The 21,009-nt window shown below is 45.3% G+C and overlaps 1 protein-coding gene across 3 annotated transcripts in view; it reads left to right on the top strand.

The window, feature by feature from the left end:
- Nucleotides 1-2,271: 2,271 nt before the first annotated feature.
- The window catches only part of TAFA3 (TAFA chemokine like family member 3), a 145,636-nt gene continuing 126,898 nt past the window's right edge, over nt 2,272-21,009 (top strand). The window contains exon 1 of one of the 3 annotated variants that reach the window (XM_053251054.1): nt 2,272-2,663. The gene's annotated coding sequence lies outside the window, so the exon portion shown is untranslated. Of the gene's footprint in view, nt 2,664-2,708; nt 2,993-21,009 lie in introns of those variants that run through there. The other 2 variants (XM_053251056.1, XM_053251055.1) reach the window with 2 other exon arrangements.

The following is a 21,009-nucleotide window of genomic DNA, read 5'->3' as shown; positions in this document are numbered from 1 at the left end:
GACTAAGTTTGTCTTGTCCTGTCAAAAGTAAGTTATTTCTGAATATTAGGCTGTGCCTTCTCATTCGGAACCAGCTAATGATATTTCCCCATAATCTTCTGGTGCTTTTCATTCAGGATCTGAAATGCAGTCGTCCCCCCGCCCCCCCCCAACTTTTCATTGCAGAACAGGCTTATGTTTCTGGCATTTGCAAAAGGTTCTGGAGAGGCTGAACCCTCTAATTAAGGGTTCAGCCTGATTAGAATTCACAATTCTAATTAAGCTCTTATGGTAACTCTTAGGCATCACATTGCTCACAGTTAAGGAAAAAGATATTCTTGTACCTGTAGAAGGGTTTTTGCTTGTGTCTTTAACAAGGCTTCTTGTGCTTTTAACAGTTGCACGACAGACACAAATCCAACAGGTGAAGCGTTCATTATGCAGCATCCTCGTGCTGGAAGAAAAGCTACATCGGTTGAATTTCTGCCTGCCGCACAGTTGTTAAATGTGCCAACAGCCTATTTTCCAAAAGGGGTGGGGGAGACTAGTAATGCTAGGCCAGGGAACAGTGGGGGACTGGCCAGGGTGTCAGCTTGCCCGATGGCAAGTGGGCCCTGTGGGCCCCTGATGAAGTGGGCCCCCTTAAACATTAGACAATATTTTAACACTAGACAATATTATTACTGTATGCAACTAAAATTTACATCGTAGTACTATTTTAATAATTTTTTAAAAAAATAAAATCATTTTTCGAGGATACTTTATATTACGCCCAGCCAGCCGGGGGTGCCTGGAGGAGGGCAGCGGATTCAGACAAGTTTGATGCAAAAACAAAACAAGTAGCAAATGTTTCACTTCAAAGTCTTCTAAAGTATGAAACAATATTGACAGCATGTACTTATTTGTATATATTTGAAACTACAGCCCCATTATCAAGTTATTTACAGACAAGTGGTTCAGATATGTTTGCTGCATGGAGTTTAGTAGATTCAGCTACAACAAAGTTGAAGGAACAGACAAGAACATTTGATAACATTCACAGCAAGGCACTGGAATTTGTAAACAAATGTAATGACAAAATTTCACATTTGAATATGGATGAAAATCAAACATTGGAAATTGACTCTTTGGAAACAGCATTGCCAGTTAAGAGGCAGAGGAAGAAGAAAAGAATGGCAGATGAGCTTATAGATGATGAAGGAAATTCCTCAGATTCTCTAGCTGATTTTCGAGTAAAAGTGTTTAGACCGCATTGTCCAGTCACTAGATTCATGCTTTGTACAACACAAAAAGTTGTATAAAGATTTATCCTGCTTGGACCCAGCAAAGTTTAAACTATTGCAGAGAAGGGCCTTGAAGATGAAGCATTGGAAGGTATTATTAAGCTGTCTCCACAAATCAGCAAAGATCAAGTAATATTGGAATTGTTTTCTTTTGCTTTGAACTTTGATGTATTAAAGCTATTGCTTAATGATGGTGAGGATATGGATTCCAGTTGCAACAAGTGTAAAATTTGTAGCACTTGCTCATCGTGTGTACTAAAAATTCTGGCATCCAACAGACTTCATGACAAGGCATATGATAACCTTTATGAACTTTATAAAGTCATCTGCACACTATCAGTTACTCAAGTCCAATGTGAGAGGACATTTTCAAAGCTAAAGATTATAAAGACAAGGCTAAGAAATTCACTGTCTGAGGAGAACTTGGAATCAAACATGTTGCTATCCATTGAAAAGGAATTGCTAGATGAATTGGATGCAGAAGCCATTATTGACAGATTCGCACAATCATCTAGTGAACTCAAACGATTGCTCTTAGTATAGTGGACTGCATGAAATATGCTTTTGAACTACCTGTTAATGTGTAAAATGTTCAGTACAAGCAAACTATTAAAAAATATCCACCATTTACTTAATTTTTTTTTTAAAAAATTAAAAATTCAATTAAACTGCCAGTAATATGTACAATATATGTACACTGTAATTATTAAAAATATATACATTTATTTCACAAAAATTTTAATTGTACCTTTTCCCACTTATGTGTTTCTGAAAATTTTATTTATTTCTTATAAAAAGTAAATGATAGCCTTATAGTTGTGGGTGGGCCCCCTTTGTCTCCTGGCAACCAATATTTTTAGACCCAGTCCGTCACTGCCAGGGAAGAAGGCGTGGAGGGCGCAGGGAGGGTTTCTGCAAGTCGTTCCTTTCCAGCCTTCCGGGGTTTGGCGCCATGCGTCAGGTTAGCCCGGAGAGGGTCGGTGTTGTTCATTCCGCAGGCTCCAGGGGTCGCTGCGGCCCTTCCGTGCGCTCGCCTCGGCATGCCCAGCCGCCCCCAGAGGAAGCTGAGGTTCAGGTTGGCCGCGCACGGAGCAAAGGCAGCCTGATGCTTTGCCGTGCGGAGCCTCCTCTAAAGGCTGAGCGCGCGTGCCGAGCGGCAGGACGAAGGAAGGAGCCGGGCAGTCCTGCCGGAGGGACGGGGAAGAGAGGCGATGCCAGCCTGCCCCTGGCGCTGCCAGCCGGGCACGTGGCGGCGCTGCTGACTCCCAGCCGCGGCGGACGGATCCGGACGGACGGGCCGCCCGGGGCGCAGCACGCTGGGGAGGAGATGGGCAGCGGCGTCGGCGTGGCCCGTCGTAAGGACTCGACGGCAGCAGAGCCGCTGTGAAGGGGTGCCAACAGGTAAACGGCTGGGCTTGGGCTGGCAGCGGCAGGGCTTTGGGGCAGTCGCGGGGGGAGGCGCTCACGGCCGGGTGGGGAGGCAGCCGGGAGCGTGCAAAGTTTGCCCTTGGCCCCCGCCGATCCCCCTGGAAGTGTCTGGGCTACTTTTGGCCTCCCGCCGCCGCCGTGGGTTGGGGTGACTCAAGGGCTCAGTTGCACGGAGGCTCTCTGGTTGATGGTCGCCTCTGGCTGGCAGAGCATCAGGAAACGAAAGGGCTTCGCGACCCGGCATCGAGAAGGCCGGGCAGGGCGGCGGGACTGAGTTTGGGGAGCGGCGCCGCGCCGGCCAGGTGAGCTACTTGGGGAACTCAACTTCCAACGCCGGGCTTTTCCGAGGGATCGGGTGGCGGCGGTTGCTCCTCTTCCAACTCGCAGGCGGTTTCTTCCTCCTGCTTGTTACTCAAAAGAAGCGTGAGGCTTTGATGGTCGCTGCGAAGCTCGGAGTAAGGGCGCTGATTCCTCGCATCCGGCAGATTCCGTGTATGTTATAGTGGAACTCGAGGAATCGTGCTAGAGGATCTAGAAAGCTGACTACTCGGTATGCCATAACATAGTACTGGCCGGTCTGCTTGTGGATGACATGCAAACTCCATTTTGGCGGTATTTGCTAGCCCTATATGCCGATTTCAGGCAACTGCCGTTGTGGAGGGCTTGAGAATAAAATAACAAAAGTCCCCAATGTTGTGCATACTTAAAGAGGGGAACCCCCCGCGCATGCAAACAATAGCCTCTCTTGTACAAACGGAATCGCACCAGAGACTAACAAGCAACGATTTCTAAAACCTACACCTGATTTCCCTAGCAGTCTGAAATAACACAGAGCTATAAGTCCCTCCTGCTTTCCTCAGTCTTGCTCTTAACAGCCCTAGGTATGGAGAATAAGAAGGTATAGAGACAAGAGAAATCACTAAGGAGTGGCGGGTTTTGTTTGTTTGTTTCTTTGTTTTTTGGAGGGGGGGCGATTCCAAAGCTCGCCGGGCCTCTCTCTCTCTGGCTCCAGGACTAGTTGAGAAATGATCCTCCTTTGTCAGCATGCAGAAGCCAGCAGTTTGATTTCACAGCATTCTTTGCACTCTGCAGAGGTCGATCTTTGACACTGTAGGGAAGTGAGAACAAAGCCCTAGAAGGGAGAACTCCCATCCACAACTGCAGACTCCCACTTACTATCGTTCCCTTACAGCCTTGCCAGATGGTGTGTGGCTTGGTTAGCAGCTCTTGGAAGCAAAGGGTGCTGCCAGATGGGTGGGGTGGGGTGGGGCGTGCTTGAGTGCTGGTGAGGCATTTATCCAGCACCAAATATCCCTGGTAGCATTTTCTGGAGAGGCTGTGAGCAAAAGGTTGTGTGAATACGGGTTGCTTGTTCTGCGGTGACAATTGCATCCTGTTACAACATAGGCAGTTTAGCATAAATTGTGATGTCATAGTTTCAGAAGGCAGGTTGCTGATTTCAGAATTGGGGCTGGAGCAGAACTTATTTATTTATATTATTTTTATGTTTATATCCTGCTTTTTCTCCAAGGAGCACAGAGTGATGAACATAGCTATGTTTATCCTCACAACAACCCTGTGAAGCTGAGATAAGTGACTGGCCCAGAGTCAAGCAGTGAGTTTGGGGCCTTCCTGTTTCCTTTCAGACTGGGTCCTGTTTGTGAACAACAAGCTCTTCTGCTAGTTTAAATGTGGCTTTACTGTGTTGAGTGCATTAGGAACCAAAAGATTATCACCGCCTACATAATACCCGAGCCACCTAATGGTGCAGTGGTGAAATGACTTGCCTAGTGAGCAAGAGGTTGCTGGTTCGAATCCCTGCTGGTATGTTTCCCCAGAATATGGGTAACTCCCATATTGGGCAGCAGCAATATAGGAAGGTGCTGAAAGGCATCATCTCAAACTGTATGGGAGGAGGCAATAGTAAATTCCTCCTGTATTCTACCAAAGACAACCACGTGGCTCTGTGAGTGCCAGGAGTTGACACCAACTTGGGGACATCACTTTACCTTTACCTCACACCCAGTGCTGCACACTACAGTGCTTTTTCTCAGCCACAACATACGTTAAAGTTACGGAAACTGGCACTGGCAGCCCCTTGCACTTTTTCACATGGTCCTGTGAATGTTCTGGGGATACCTAATCCAATAACATTGGTGAACTTAAGGATGAGTGGACCTGACCAGTGCTTGATGGGAAATTATTGGGAGTCATGGAAGGCAGGCCAAACTTTCAAAAGGAAGAGCAGCATATAAGTACAACAATAATGATTAGTGTAGACCAGGCCTGCTCAGTGTAGGCCCCCCAGCTGTTTTTGGACTACAGCTCCCATAATCCCCAGCCGTTGTGGCCAATAGCCAGGGATTATGGGAGTTGTAGGCTAACATCTGCAGGAGGGCTGAAGTTGAGCAGCTCTGGTGTAGACCCGTGAAAATGTTGGGCATTTGCAAGAGGTGCCCATCCAATTGCACATCCTACTGCAGATATTCTATCGGTGCTGCATTGCTTTCAGTGGCATATGCAGCCCTATCCAGATGTTACACTGTACCTGCATTTGAATGTCTGTTCACATGTACATGGGGTTTTTGTGTGTGTGAATGAATCTACTTGTGTCGGTTTTAAAAGTGAACCTGAGTACAGCTCCCTCAAATAGGCATAGTGAACTGCTATACCTGTGTTCAATAGAACATGTGAAGAAGTGTACCTACATACAGATCTGTACCTGTTTACACTGTACAGAGATTGTATGATTGTGGAATGTAACCTGGGAAGACCATGCATTTTTATTTTGTATGTATCGCTTTTCAGATGTATGAGGCTCAAGAGTATGTTACACTGAAAGCAGTGCAGTGTGTATGGAGCACTGAGGTGTGGATTCTGTTGTCCTGTGTCGGGTGCAGGCAGTTGGATTCAGAGGCTACACAGCTAAGGCCTTTATCCTCCTGGGTCTCTTCCTTTCTCCCCAGTCCTCTAACCTGCAAGGGAGCAGTCCCCAAGGCAGCTTAAAAGATGATTTGTTGCCTGTGGACTCCCTTGGCAGGCGAACTGAGGGCTTTAAGCTATTGGGGGAGAGGATCCCGTGAGGCCCTGTTCAGTGAGGCTGAGTGAGTGGTTCTTCCCTCTCCTCTTTGAAACTGCAAAGGGGCCATTCTCCTCTTTCTTTGCCTAACTCAGTAGGAGTGTCAGAATCCCAGAGCCAGCAAAGTGATTCATAGAGGAGGCTGGGGCTCTAGGGCTTTCCTGGAGTCAGCACTCCTCCATTCATCAGGATTGACAGCTGCTTGCTGCTGTGGTGAGATGGGCAAAAAACGATGTCCAACCAGTGCTGCTCTGTGTGCTTTAGGAGCCATAGACCTAATTGCACAGGCCTCGTCTATGTGGTTTCAAGGCTACTTTTCTGTGTATGAGTGCAGAGTGTATTCTGGGTGGAATGTAACATTACATATTCAGTTAAATCATGCTGGCACCTTTCCTGAGTTAGTGAATGGTATCATGGAGTGGGGCCATTGCTACTGCTTTTCCTGGGGAAAATACATTATGTATTTGTAAACCCCTCCCGTATTTTACCAAAAGAAAAGCGCAGGGCTCTGTGGGCACCAGGAGATGAAATCGACTTGATGGCACACTTAACTTTACCTTTATTGTGCACCTATTCAGACATTATGTTGGTGCACTATACAAGTTTTTGTGTCAATGACCATACCTGCATTCATTTTAAAAGTGAACCTGGATAGGTAAAGTGTGCCATCAAATCGATTTCAACTCCTGGCACGCATAGAGCCTTGTGCTTTTCTTTGGTAGAATACAGGAGGGGTTTACCATTCCCTCCTCCCACTCAGTATGAGATGATGCCTTTCAGCATCTTGCTATATCGCTGCTGCCCAATATAGTACCAGCGGGGATGCGAACCAGCAACCTTCTGCTTGTTAGTCAAGCATTTCCCCTCTACAGGCCCCTTAAATTCATGGTGCATACAGGAACTGTACTCCTACACCTGTGTTCAGCATAACATGTGAATAACTGTACGTGTGTACACTGTACACTGATTGCGTGAGTGTTGAAATAGTGTGTCAAGAGGGCTTCTGATGTGTTGCTGTAAAGCTTGACCTCCTCAGCCATTCCCATTGCAGGCAGCAATGGAGCCCTTTCCCACAATATTTTGGACAGTAGGAGATTCTGCTTGGCTGTCTTACATCAGGTAATCCTATCCTACTGAAATATTTGGCTTATGGCATTTCTCAGATTTATAGAGATTCAGGAATTCTGAGTCCTCTTGCCAGCTTGGCCACTAATCTGTTTTGCACATGTGCCTGCACTGCACTGATGCTCAAGGCCTCAGTGTTCCTGAGGCAGGGGCTGGCTGTCCTTAGGGGAGGGCAAGCAGGGCGACTGCTCGAGTTTAGGCCCCACTCTTTTAACTCCCCATTACATTGACTGGAATAGGGGCCCAGCACTGGTTGATTTGCCCCAGGCCCTGCATCCCATCAGGGCTTTCTAAGAACAGCCATGTCTGAGGCAGGGTGTCAGATGCTTCCCACCCTTGCACGTACCTCTCCCCCTCTTTCCCTTAAAAAGTTGGGAGAAGGAAGGAGGGCATCTTGCTGCTGCCCCAGTAATCTGATGCATAAGAACAGCCCTGCTGGATCAGTCCCAAGGCCCATCTGGTCCAGCATCCGCACAGTGGTCCACCAGATGCCTCTGGGGAGCCCACAAGCAAGGGCTGTGAGGGCATGCCTTCTCTCCTGCTGTTGCTCCCCTGCAACTGCTATTTAGAGGCATCTTGTCTCTGAGGCTAGAGGTGGCCTATAGCCACCAGTCTAGTAGCCATTGATACACCTGTCCTCCATGAATTTGTCCAAGCCCTTTTTTAAAGCCATCCAAGCTACTGGCCATCACCACATCATTGCTAACCCCTGCTAACTAGGTAGAGGCACCTATTTAACATGGTGATTCTCTTTATTTAGCAGTGGGAGAGTAACTGGCCCTATCCACCCCAAGCATAGTACCTCCAGTGACTGTTGCTGGTGTCTTATCATGTTTCTTTTTAGATTGTGAACTCTTTGGGGAGAGGGATCCATCTTATCTTATATATTTATTATTTCTTTATATAAATCAGTTTGGAAACTTCTGTTAAAAGCAGTATATACGTAAATATTTGTTGTAGTAGTTGTAAACATCCTATGGCAGAGAATTCCATAGACTGAATATGCATAGTGTGAAAAAGTACTTCCTTTTGTTGGTCCTAAATTTCCCAGCCTGTAGTTTCATGGGATGACCACTGGTTCTAGTGTGTTGAGAGGTGGAGAAAAAATTCTTCGCTTTCCCAAAATATTTGCACTCCCTGTAAAGGTAGAGTGTGGTGTCAAGTCGATTTTGACTCCTGGTGCCCACAGAGTCCTGTGGTCCCTGTACTTCATGCATAATTTTATACATCTCTATCATGTCTCCCTGCAGTTGCCTCTTTTCCAAACTAAAAAGCCCCAGATGCTTTAGCCTTGCTTCATAAAGAAGGTGCTCCAGGCCCCTGATCATCTTGTTGCCCTCTCCTGAACTTTTTCCAGTTCTGCAATATCTTCCTTAATATATGATCGTAATATATGATCAGAACTGTATGCAGTACTCGAAATGTGGGTGCACCGTATCTTTGGTTAAGGGCATTATAATATTAGCATTTTTATTTTCAAGCCCCCTTCTGAATGATCCCTAGCATGGAATTGGCCTTTTGCACAGCTGCCGCACATTGAGTCGACACATTCAACGAGCTGGCCACCACAACCCCAAGATCCCTCTCCTGGTCAGTCACCGACAGCTCAGACCCCATTCTGATGTGAAGTTGGGGGTTTTTGCCCCAGTATGCATCACTTTATGTTTGCGTACATTGAACCTCATTTGTCATTTTGTCACCCACTCACCCTGTTTGGAAATATCATTTTGGAGTTCCTCACAATCTATTTTGGATTTTACTACCCTAGTTCATGTCATGTGCAAATTTGGCCAATTTACTGGTTCCCCCAACTTCTAGATCATTTATGAACAATTTAAAGAGCACTGGTTCCAGTACAGATCACTGGGGGACCCCACTTTTTACTTGCCTCCATTTTGAAAACTGTCCATTTATTCCTACCCTCTGTTTCCAGTCCTTCAACCCGTTACCGATCCACACATGAACCTGTCCCCTTATCCTATGACTGCTCAAGAGCCTTTGGTGGGAACTTGGTCAAAAGCTTTTTGGAAGTCCAAGTATACTTTTTCAACCAGATCACCTTTATCCACATGCCTGTTGACACTCTCAGAGAACTGCAAAAGGTTAGTGAGGAAAGACTTGCCCTTCCAGAAGCCATGCTAGTTTCCCTTCAGCAAGGCCCCCCAGATCCCTTTTTGAAAATCAGTTCCAGTCCTCTGGTACAGAGACTGATTGTAGGCACAAGTTACATACTTTTGCTAGGAGATCAGCAATTTCACATTTGAGTTCCTTCATAACTCTTGGGTGGATGCCATCTGGACTGGGTGATCTGTTAATTTTTAATTTTTCAAGGCAGTTTAGAACATCCTCTCTTGTCACCTCAGATTGGCCCAGTTATTTAGCCTCCAAGCCTGAGAAGCTTAGTGGTGGAGCAGTTATATGGTCAGTATCCTCCACCATGAAGACAAAAAACTCATTCAGCTTTTCTGCAGTCTCCTTATCCTCAATAATCCCTTTCACACCCTTATCATCTAATGGTCCAACCGCCTCCTGGCAGGTTTTCTGCTTCTGATATATTTAAAGAAGTTTTTGTTATTCCCCTTGACACTTCTAGCTATATGCTCTTCAAATTCTCTTTTTGCATCCCTTATCTCCTTGCAATTTTTTTTTGCCAGAGTTAACATTCTTTTCTGTTGTCTTCATTTGGGCAGGATTTCCGTTTTCTGAAAGATGTTGTCTTCCCTTTTTAAAGTTTCTCTGGATTCAACTTGTTAGCCATGCTGGCATCCTCCTGAACTTGGTGGTGCCTTTCCTCTTCCTTGGTATATGTTCCAACTGAGCTTTTATTATCTACCTACCTACCTACCTACCTACCTACCTACCTACCTACCTATCTATCTTCTATATACTTATTTCTCCTAGGCGTACCCGTCACTGATCCCATGTGTGGCAGCTCTCATGAGAGTTTGCGAGCTGCTGCCAATTGGCGATGGGGATGGGGGAGAAAATAGGGATGTGGCAGGCTGCAGTGGTCTGGCCCAGCCATCGGGAGCAGCAGGCAGCAGTGGCAGGCTGGCCTGGCTGCTGGGAATTGACAGGCCGGCTTTCTGGCCAGCCCGCCAGCCCGAAACTGGGGGCGGGGGAGAAGCAGGGCGTGCGGGCAGGGGGAGAAGAAGCAGGGTTGGGGGGAGAAGCGGGGCACAGATGCCCAGCTAGTTTTGGTTTAAAATAAGTTCCATGCTTTCTGGAGTGATTTGACCCTCCTGACTTTTCCTTTCAGCTTTTTACCAGTCCCTTCATATTTGAGAAGTTTCTCTTCTGAAGTCCAATGCATCTATGTTGAACTTCCTTGGTAATGCTGCACTCACATATAAGCTGATTTGAATCACACTAAGGTCACTTTTCCCCTGTGGTTCTACAACTCTGATATCTCACACCAGGTCCTGTGCACCACTCAGGATTAGGTCCAAGGTTGCCTTCTCTGTGATTGGTTCCTCAACCAACTGTTCTAAGGCACAGTCATTCAGCATGTCTAGAAATTTGTTCTCTGTCATCACTTGAATGTGAATTTGCCCAGTCTTTGGGAGGATAATTGAAGTCAGCCATTATTACAGCTCTGTCTCTCTTTGACACCTCTCTGATTTGCTTCTCCAACTCCAGGTCACAGTGTTTTTCAATCAATCAATCTTTATTATGGTTACAGACCAACATAAAGTATAAGGGTGATTACATGTTAAAAGTGAGAGTAGATAAAAAGTGATTACATATAAAATGGTACATATTAATACTAAAAGAACTAAAAATAGTAGATAATACATCAAAAGCATGAGGGCCTAAATGCCTGAGAAATCGTAAAAGTCATAAAAATGCATGAAAGGCATAAAAAGGTGGGGGACATAAAAATGGATGTAATAAAGTTAAAGGACATGAGAAGACAGAAATATATAAAATCCTGAGTAATAAAACTGGAAAACAGCCGGATTAAAGGTTATAAGGAGCAGTAAAAAGGGAGGCATGTGAGCAATTGTAGGGCCTGCCCATAGTTACCAAGAGTCAGATTAAGGCTGATAGGACTCACTGCCTGTCATCCACCGACGAATGCTGATCGCAGCCACACAGTACCTGGCGACGCTATATGTGATGGCAGGTTTAGAGTCAGAGAGCAGCGAGGAGCTGTAGAATTGGCTCAGATGACCTGGATACTTGCTTAGCAATGGGAGGATGAGGGAGGCGCAAATGTCTCTATAGAACGAGCAGCAGAGGAGAACATGCTCAGTAGTTTCAATCTGCCCTAGGCCACAGGGGCATAGTCACTCTGCAAATGGGGTCTTTCTTTAATGGCCTTCTAGCACTGCTGAAGGGAGGACATGACAGAGAGCCAAAGTGAACACCTTCTGTGCATTGGAACCTCCAGTTGGGTGAGTTATGCTGCTGGAGAAGCAGAATATCTAAGCCCATCACTGATATGAAATTTTAGGACACTGCTGAGATTGGTTTGATGCTCAATGTCTGTAATGCGCTGCTTGATGGTTGCTTTTGCCTGATCGTAGCCCATGCTGAGAAAGGTCAAGGGGGAAAGGCCCAGAGTAGCTATTTTTGTCTAAATTGTCTGAATCCAGCTAGATTGGTAATCATTGTGTAGGGTTAGGGGGGCAAGACCAATTGAGCAAAAGGATAGTCTGAACCAATAACAGAGAATGGCCACCCACACCCTAGCCTCCAGCTTGATCAGGCCTGTCTCTAGGCGCAGAGTGGCCCTGGAGACACATCTTGATACTTGGAGTGCTGCCCACAGGAATTTAGATTGTACAAGTTCCAGAGTCGCAATGTTGGGGAAGGGGCCCAATTGAGCACCATAGAGGAGCTGAGCTAGTGACTTGACTGTGAACAGTTCAAGAGCCACGGGTACATAATGGCCTCCTCTTGTCCACAGGAATTTGAGAATGGCAGAGGAGCTTCTCTCGGCATTTAAAGCCACATGTTCTCCATGAGGTTTCCTAGAGCCACCAGAATGAAAACTACTTCCAAGTATTTGAAGTGTGCAACTTGCTCTATCTTATGCCCCTAAATCCACCAAGAGTGGATCTTGGGCCTCCTGGTGAAAGCCATAGTTTTAGTTTTGTGATAGTTGATTTCCAGGAAAGTCCTACCTGCAGTGCAGCATCAGGGCCCTCAATGCTCTTCTAAGGCCAATGGGGATCCTTGAGAGGATGGCTGCATCATCCGCATATACCAGGATGGCAATGTGTCTCCCAGCGAGCTTTGGAGGGTGGAAATCAGGGTTGCTGAGCTGGCCCACCATAGAGTTAATGTAGAAATTGAAGAGGAGTGGGTCTGAAGTGCATCCTTGTTTGATGCCCTTCTGAGTTGTAACAGCTCTTGTGAGGTGGCCTTGGGGGCTACATCTCACCTTGAGTGATGTGTCTACATGCAGGGTATGAAGAAGGTATAGCAGGTGCCAGTCAATGGAGGAGGCTTCCAACTTTTCCCATAATTTGACCCGTGAGATGGAGTCGAATGCTACCTTGAGATGAATGAAGGCGGCATAAAGAGAGGAGTAATTCCCGTAGGAATATTTCCTGTAGGAGGAGTATTTCCCGATAAGGTGCTGTAGAACTAGGCACTGATTGATAGTTGAGTGCCCTTCTCTGAAGCCCACTTGTTGCTCAGCAAGACGATTTTCCTGTTCCAGCCAATCCCCAAGTTTCTCGTATAGATGTCTCGCATAAAGTTTGCTAATAGTATTGAGCAAACTGATGGGTCTGTAATTGGCGGTGTCATCCTTCTTGCCCTTCTTAAATATAGGAACAATGATTGCTAACCCTCAGGCCATTTGTGTCAATATAGGTGAAGAGCGATGCCAGGATAGGGGCCCACCAGTCCAGATTATTTTTAACAGCCTCCGGTGGAATAAGATCCTCACCTGGAGCCTTCCCCAGTCTTAATTGGGTGACTAGACTGTGGGTCTCTGAAGCTGAAGCCCATGCTGGAGTATCCTCAATGGCACAAGTGGAGCTTCTGCAAACAGTAGCAGGATCTTTGAAAGTATTTCTCCCAGATCCCTGGATGAATATGACAGTCCAAGTGATTTGGACAATAGCTGGGAGAGTGCTTTGTAATATGCCAGAACATGGCAGAATCTTTTGATCTAACAGCCTGCATTTTCCAACATCTTTGCTGCCGACTTGCACCTCGACAGCTTGACTCCTCCCCAGCACTGCCTAACAATCTATCTAGATGCTGCATCACTTCCACAACCTTCTCTCCAGGCAGGCAAGTCACCGTGCAGTCTATACATGGGTTACAAACCCATCTCTGTGCCTCTAATGATTGAATTGCCCACAACTAGGAGACCACCAACCCCTGGAGGAGTATCCTCTGTGCAAAAGGATATGGGTGCATCACCCAGGGAAGGCGCCCCTTCTAAGGAAGCATTTGCCTCTTCCTCAGACTATTGTCCTCCTTCCCTGAGACCTTCAATCTCCATGAGAGCAGAGGAGCTGTCAGCCTGAGAGTGGGATGCCTCTACCACATCCCTGAGAGTCTTATCCACATACCTCTCTGATTCCCTGAGCTTCTCCAGGTCAGCCACCTTGGTTTCAAGGGAACAAACTTGTTCGTTGAGAGCCAGGAGCTCTTTGCACTGAGTACATACTCATGGCTTCTGCCCTCCAGGCAGATAGTCATACATGCAGCCCTCTGTGCAATTCACTGGGAAGCACCCTCTCCCCTGCTGGCATTCTGCATTTCTGCCTGAGGCAACTGCCTCACCTCACCTCAAGGAAGGGCTGCCCCATTCTCCTACTTAGGCACTGAAGTTGTCCTTGGTAATCCTCCTCTGAGGTTAGTTGTGTGGTGACTGGTGAAAAGAGCCTGTTCAGTTGTGGCACCCCACTTGTGAAGTTTTCTCTCCAGCAAGGCTTACCTACTGCCCACATTAATGCCCTTTAGGTGCTAGGTAAAGACCTTTTCCCAAGCCTTTTAGATTGGATTGTTTTTAGTGCTGTTTTACTCACTGTTCCTCTCCTGTTTAAATCTGCTGCTACTTTTATTTTGCATTTGTTATTATAATTATTTTTGTCTTGTGGCATACGACTTTGCATATTTTTAATAGAATTGTGGCCTAGAAAATGTCAAAATAAATAAAACAAAAATGCAAATGTGAGCGGATCTCTCCCAGCTTCTCCATAACTGCTGAAAATATACAGCCTTTCAACCGTGCTGAAACCAGGATGTTATGAGGTCACCAGCTGCCCAGCACCAGATGATAGATATATTTTTTCAGCTGCTGAACACTGAACCATCATGAAATCAGTAGAGTGCAATTTTATGGCCAGATTTCAAATAAGATACTCCAGTGTTTGACATAAAACGGCTTAGCTGTTTGTTGTGCTATAAACCCCGTAATCTACCTACATTCATTACATAGTGATGGCAGCTATGGAATAGCTCAGGACTGAGAGAGTAGTGATGTTTTTTTGATTTGGCCGAATCTTGTGCTCCTTAGTATACTTAGACTGATTCATCTACCGTTTAAACAGGACGTAACAGAGGACTAGAAATGGCACACACTGAGAGTTTTAAGCTGAGAAACACTTTGCTTCTCATTGTAGCAATATTGTTTGAAGTATTCCCACCCCCCACCACTTTTATCAAAATTGTGTACAAAAGTATATTCCGATACACTTGTGGCAGAAAGGTGTTTCTTAAGGAGCTAGTTCTCTGTTTAGACATCCAAGGGCTGTAAGCCTAGCAGTGAATGTGACAGTTTCCATTTAAGTGGGGGCAAGACTGTAGATGGCATCATTGTGAGCTGAGGACAGGTAAAGTCACACCTGGACTTTTACGCTACCCTGAAGGGGTAGACCTTCGGTTCCCAGATGTTGTTGAACTACAGCTCCCATCATCCCCAGCCACAGTGCTGGCTGTTGTAACTGGGGGTGATGGGAGGAGTACAGCAACATTTAGATACCCAAATCTAGGAAACCCTGGTCTGGAGAGTTAAGCTCCATTCACACCTATCTGAACCAGTCTTTTGAGGGGCCAGTACCCAGGTTTACTTTTAACATGGGCACAGGTACAGTCATTCACACAAACAAATGTACAGATATCTGTACACTTGTACAGCATAATGTCTGAATCGGGCTTTAGTCTCTGAAGTTGCAACAGCTGGGGTGTGAGTGTGTAGAGGAAGGAGGGACAGTGTTGAGAACTGGTGGAAAACAAGGTTGAAGGGAGGATAGGTGTCAAAAGGAAAGCTGAGAGGAAGTGACACTTCTGGAAAATAGAGAGGATAGCTGCCTAATTTTTTAAAAAATGGGAGAAATAGGTAGCTGTAGAGTATTTAGTTGAACTTGACAGTGGATACTTTGTTTTAGTTATTGTATGCTTTTGAGTATATTTTTAAAATCATTTGTGAACCTGTCAGAGACAGAGTAGCCAGTGGCTTATGGGATTGTGGTTCTAGAGATCTCTCTTCCTTTTTCTATCTCATATTGAAATACAAAGTTAAGCATACTCTGGGTAAGGGTACTCTGGGTAATTATTGGCAGGAATCATCCAGTGTTTTTTCTTTGCTTTTTGACATTTGTTTCCCTGACTTTCAGCCTCAGCTTTGCACGTAGTGGAGTGTGGACTTTTATTTTTTATTTATTGGCCACGGAATCCCTAAATCAGGCTAAGCCTGCTTCTGCTTTTGTTGTTCGCTTAATGATGAGATCTTTCTTACAGCAGCAGTGCTCCAGGATCACAGATTGTTCCTTCTTTCTGTTGATGTGTGTTCATTAACCAACATCTTTCTCTTTGTATTTTGGGGGGAATTCTTCATTGAACATTTGATGCAGAAGCAAGAGATGTGTCATCTAGGAATGGGTAAATAAGTTCTACCTTCCAAGAGTGGAAGGTAGAACGTGTAACCTGAGAGTTGAGAGCAGGTAAAGGTGAAGTGTGTCTTGGAGTCGATTTCGACTCCTGGCACTCACAGATATCTGTGGTTTTCTTTGGTAGAATACAGGAGGGGTTTACCATTGCCTCCTCCCGTGCAGTATGAGATGATGCCTTTCAGCATCTTCCTATGTTGCTGCTGCCCAATATAGTACCAGTGGGGATTTGAACTGGCAACCTTCTGCTTGTTAGTCAAGCATTTCCCCGCATGAGGTGTCTCCTTTTTCAACCCATTCACTAGCTGTATTCTGCCTGTATCACAAGCCCTACTAACGGAACATAGTTAATAGGCAACTTTCAAAGTGGCAATTCCCCTATATTTAGCAGAGGGAGAGCAACTAGCCTTATTCAACCCCAGCACAGCATCCTTCTAGTGCTTGTTGCTGGTGTCTACTTTATGCATCTTTTTAGATTGTGAGCTCTTTGGGGACAGGGATCGATCTATCTATCTCCATTCATGCTGTTTCGGAAACTGTTGTTAAAAAATCAGTGTATAAGTAGTCATCCAAGAAGAAGGTGTTGGTGGCAGTGGTGGTATCGTGATTCTGTTTGTGCACAGTAACCAGTGCATGTTAACAACACCTGATATCACTGTCACTCTTTAATGCTTTGCCCTGTTTGGCTGATTTAGCTGTGGCTGATCTTGTGTTGCCACTGTTGCTTTCTTTCCAGCTTTCAGGTGGATTGTTGATCCTGAGAGTTTCCTGGCACTAAATTAGATGGAATGTAGAGCTATCATCAGTTGTGAGTAAGGATGTGCATGGAACTGATTCTGTGCACTCCTGGGTGAGTGGGGTGGGAGTTGCTTTAAGGTGTGGGGAGAGTGTCCTTACCTCTGCTGCCACATTTCCCCCACCAGTGCTGCTGTCAAAATCGCTCGCACAGAGTGGCTGTATATCCTGTTGTTGCCCCGGTCATGAAATACCAGAAGTGGCCGACACGCATCCATTTCTGGTATGATGCTGACCAGGGCAGCAAGAAGGTATGCAGCTGCCCCGCAGCAGTGATTTTGACAGCAGCGCCAGCTGGCTCTGTTCCCCACACCTTAAAGCACCCCCCACCCTGCCTCTAAACCGGCTTGAACGTCAGTCTTTCAATCTGATTCAGCAGTCTATGAATAGATCTCCGAACCACTTCATGCACACCCCTAGTTGAGAGTGACCTTCAGAATGCCAGAGGGCTTCAGCGAGCAGGATTGTTTGCAGTTCTTAAGGTGAGTTAAGGACTCAGACTCTCCCCTGGTCAAGGAAGTTATTATGCAGGGAGATACTGTAGACATGCAACAAAAGCACAGTGGACATTGAGAGGCATGAGGGTTCCCTTTCAGTAGGGTTTTCTGCTGGGTAATGGAACATTCCTTGCTGAAGACCTCTTGAAAGTGTGATGTTTAATGTTGTAAGAGTTTTCTTTGTTCTCGTTGGCTCTGATTTTGCTACCTGATTCTGCTTCTCAGCAGGATCACAGGACTCCATCTCCTCACATCATGTGTGGATGGCAAGAATCCACTAGCTTGTATGTGTATGAAAACATGTGTTCTTGAAATATACTGGCACCCCCCCCCCCATGTAGATAATTATGTGGAAATCGACTTTGTGCCGAATGCGGATATGAAGCATATAAAGTTGTGTTTTGAGGCATTTCTAGAAGAAGATACAGAAGAGATGGAACTTGAATAGACAAGGCTTAGCTGAGTTGATGCTGATTCCCAGAGACCCCAGGCCAATCTTGGGAGAAGGTCAATCCTATCCACAGGTTCCTGGGTGTCCATGGGTGGGAGGGGCAAGAAGACAGTTCCCTCCCAGATTCATCACCAGATTAATTTAAAATACATATATTTTATGTATTTGTAACTCCCCCTACACACAAAATCCTGTGTATGTCCATGCACAGGGCTTGTTCCTTTTCTTTCTCTGTACCTGAACTGACATAACCCTATCATGTTACATGAGTGTTCTTTATTTTCCTGTCCACTAGCACCAATTTCAGCTGAAGAGCATCTTTCACTAGATATGGGGGCTCTCAGAGCTGGTGTGTCTCCTCCATTTTGCCTGCTCCTCTGGTTAAACCAGTCCTGATTGTGTGGTGCTCTCCAAGGACAGTGACTGGCTGTTGGGCAATTCTTGCTGAGATCAGGCCATGGCCACCGCTTTCCTCTGGGCCTGCAACTAGTCTGAGTCCTGATGGACTCCTGCTGGTTTCCTAAACATACCTTGAATACATATCTACCCCAGAGCCCACTGGATTCCTCCCCCTGGCTCCCTGGGCTGTTGAGCAGCAAGGATGGCTAATGCTGAATGTTTGTTTGGCCTGGTGTATGTCAACCCATGTCTTACACCAGGCCTGTTCTACTTAGCACCCCCACCCACCCACCCGGCTGTTTTTGGACTGCAGCTCCCATGTCCCCAGCCACAGTGGCCAATAGCCAGAGATTATGGGAGTTGTAGGCCAACATCTGCAAGAGGGCTGAAGTTGAGCAGCCCTGTCTTACACAGAGGTTGTGAGAGACACATGGCTGTGATCTACTTGTCCCTTTCTTGCATCTGACACCTCCCCCCCCCCAATTCATACACATGTAGGATAGTTAACTCCCTAACAAGCTAAACCTTCTTGGAAATTCAAAGCTGTAAATGCAAAGTCTAGAGGGGATTCTTTACTATTCAGAGATCCCTGTCAAGTGAGGAGAGGGGTTAGAATAGATGGTCTTCAATTACCTTTTATTTATGAATTCCATGTTGATTTACTGTGTTTGAGACAATTAATTGGGTGCAATTCATCAGTTGTTCACCCTCCCTAGTTTTAGAAAATAACTTCATCAACAGCAGTACCTATTAATATACTCTTCAACCAGCTTTATAAACAGTTAATACAAGGATATTTTCAGGGGGCAAGAGAAATGAACAAAATATTCTCTAAATTAATTCTGTAAATTAACAGAATTAATGCATCAGTTATTTCCTCTGCACACATACTTCATTGTTTTAAACCTGGGCAGCAGCGAGATTTCTGTGGCTGTAGTGTAGGGCTTGGCAGTTTCCAGGTGCCAGCTTGCTTATGGCACAATTTAAGTGAGGTGCTTCGGTGATGGATGGACACAGCCAGGGGGATGAATGAGCAAGGAAGGCAGGGATGGGTAGCTTTCTCCCCACACCCTTCCTCCTGGTCTTCTTGTCCCTCTCCTGACTAAACCAGTCAGACATATCTGGGAAGAGAAGAGCATAATCCACCCCTGCCTTGCTTGCTTACTCTTCATTGGAAAATAGCAAGCTGCCTTATACTGAGTCAGACTGTCTGTCTATCAGACTATCCCATCTATCTCAGGAGGACTGTCTACACTGACTGGCAGCAGCTCTTGAGGATTTCAGGCAGAAGTCTCTCCCAACCCTATCTGGAGATGCCAGGGAGTGAATATGGAGCCTTCTGCATGCAAGCATGCAGGTACTCTTCTCAGAGCAGCCCCATCCCGAGGGGAATATCCTACAGCACTTGCATATATTCACCCATCCAAATGCAAGCCAAGGCAGCCCCTACTTAGCAAAGGGGACAATTCATGCTTGCTATCACAAGACCAGTTCCGCCTCCTGGTTATGTTTTCCCCCTCTCCCAGCAGAAGCCAGTCTCCTAGAACCAATGAAAAGTTGTCAAAGCTTTCTACAGGAGAACCTTGTTATTTGTGGAACTGCTGTTCATGGTTCCGCATATCCATGGGTGTCTCATTGACACCTGTTTTCAGTATGCACCGATATGAAAGGGTTAAAACACAGTATCCTCAGTTCCTAGAGGGCCAGAAGTGACCACTGAAGTCACTTTCACCCATTTTGTCTCCAGGGACTTTTGGACTTGTTGCCATGATTTTTCATGTTGGGGGGGTCATTTCAGGGCATTCCTGGGCACCGGAGTGGGGGGGGATTCCTGGCCATATACAGACCCTGCGTAGCATGCCACAGCAAGTTTTATGAGTTTTTTTGCTGTTTTTTGGCAGTTTCCCTCCGCTTCGGAACCTAATCCCTCTTTCCCCACAGCAGTAATGACTCGTTACTCGCGGTTCTATTGCTTGCGGCTGTAGGTGGGGAATGGAACCTCTGTAAGTAATGAGGTTCTCCTGCATGGTGCTTTCACATATCCTTCTTTTCTTACAGAAAGGGAAATGACATTTTTCTCTCCTTCCTCTGTTTATCCTCCATACCAAGCATTCAGAGAGGCAGCTGATGAGTGGCTAGGTCCTGCAGGGAAACTGAAAAGGAAGGGCAGTGAACTCAGGCAAAGGCCAGGCTGGTTTCACTTTTTCATCAGGTGTACAACTGAAGTTTTCTTTTGTTACCAGCAATTTTTAAATCATACATTTCCATAATTTAGCATTTAAAATAATACAATAAAACTGCAATAACAACAACAACAACAACAACAATAATAATAATACAGAAATTCATTGATTTACCCTCACTCTTTCAGCTTATCACAAATATTCACTCAATCATACATCCAATTTATGTCCAAATCCAATACACAAGTAATCCCAGTATCACTGCCCTCCAAAACAAAATAATAATAATAAAAGAGGAAAAGGGAGAAAGAGAAACTCTAATTATAGAGTCAGATTGTGCCAGTCTCCCAATGAGACACCTTGTACAATGCATATAACTCTAAGAAATTATTCCAAATTTCCTGGAATACATCATCCTTTCCTCTCATAAAATGTATACTTTTTTCATGTGCCGCCAAGATCAGCAAATCAGTTATCCAGTGCTCCAGTTCACAAGATGCTTTTGTTTTCCAAATTTGCAGTATTTGATGCTTTGCCAGAATCAAAGCTCGAAGAAGCCATACCTTTTCATATTTGGACAGTTTCCATTCATTTGAAATTATCCCTAGTATTACCATTTCTGATGTAAATAGAAAGTTAATATTCATAACCAGGGTGGATTTGATTTAAATCAAACTGATTTAAATCACGATTTAAATCATGATTTAAATCACTAGCAGGGTGGATAAAAATTAAAAAAATCAAATTTAAATCAAAAAAATCTGATTTAAATCAAAAATGATTTTTTTGATTTAAATCAGATTTTTTTTATTTTTATCCACCCTGCTAGTGATTTAAATCGTGATTTAAATCAGTTTGATTTAAATCAAATCCACCCTGTTCATAACCATGCCTATCCTTCCAAAATGAGCACACAGAATTATATTTCCAAA

Source organism: Hemicordylus capensis, chromosome 4 (genome assembly GCF_027244095.1).
Source record: "Hemicordylus capensis ecotype Gifberg chromosome 4, rHemCap1.1.pri, whole genome shotgun sequence".
Lineage (NCBI taxonomy): Eukaryota > Metazoa > Chordata > Lepidosauria > Squamata > Cordylidae > Hemicordylus > Hemicordylus capensis.
This window is presented reverse-complemented; position numbering and strand designations above follow the sequence as displayed.